Here is a 268-nt window from a genome sequence, read left to right as displayed (position 1 = left end):
CTTAGATGGGAAGGAGGAAGTCGATGTCATCTTGGACTTCCAGAAGGCCTTTGACAGAGTGTCCCACCCAATTCTGGTGGGCAAGCTGAGGGACTGCGGCATTGATGAATGCATGGTCACATGGGTGGCAAACTAGCTCCGGGGCGAACCCAGAGGGTGGTGGTGGACGGGTCAATGTCGATCTGGGAGGGTGTAGGCAGCAGAGTGCCCCAGGGCTCGGTCCTTGGGCCAGTGCTGTTCAACATCTTCATTAGCGACCTGGACGAGG

The 268-nt window shown here is 57.5% G+C and overlaps 1 protein-coding gene across 4 annotated transcripts in view; it reads left to right on the top strand.

The window, feature by feature from the left end:
- The window catches only part of DENND4C (DENN domain containing 4C), a 137,717-nt gene that overhangs the window by 123,316 nt on the left and 14,133 nt on the right, over nt 1-268 (top strand). The window lies entirely within an intron of this gene.

The sequence above is a fragment of the Gavialis gangeticus genome, unplaced genomic scaffold (assembly GCF_001723915.1).
Source record: "Gavialis gangeticus isolate Ggan-Ray unplaced genomic scaffold, GavGan_comp1, whole genome shotgun sequence".
Taxonomy (NCBI): Eukaryota; Metazoa; Chordata; order Crocodylia; family Gavialidae; genus Gavialis; species Gavialis gangeticus.
The sequence above is the reverse complement of the archived record's forward strand: the minus strand, read 5'-3'. Positions and strand labels throughout refer to the sequence as shown.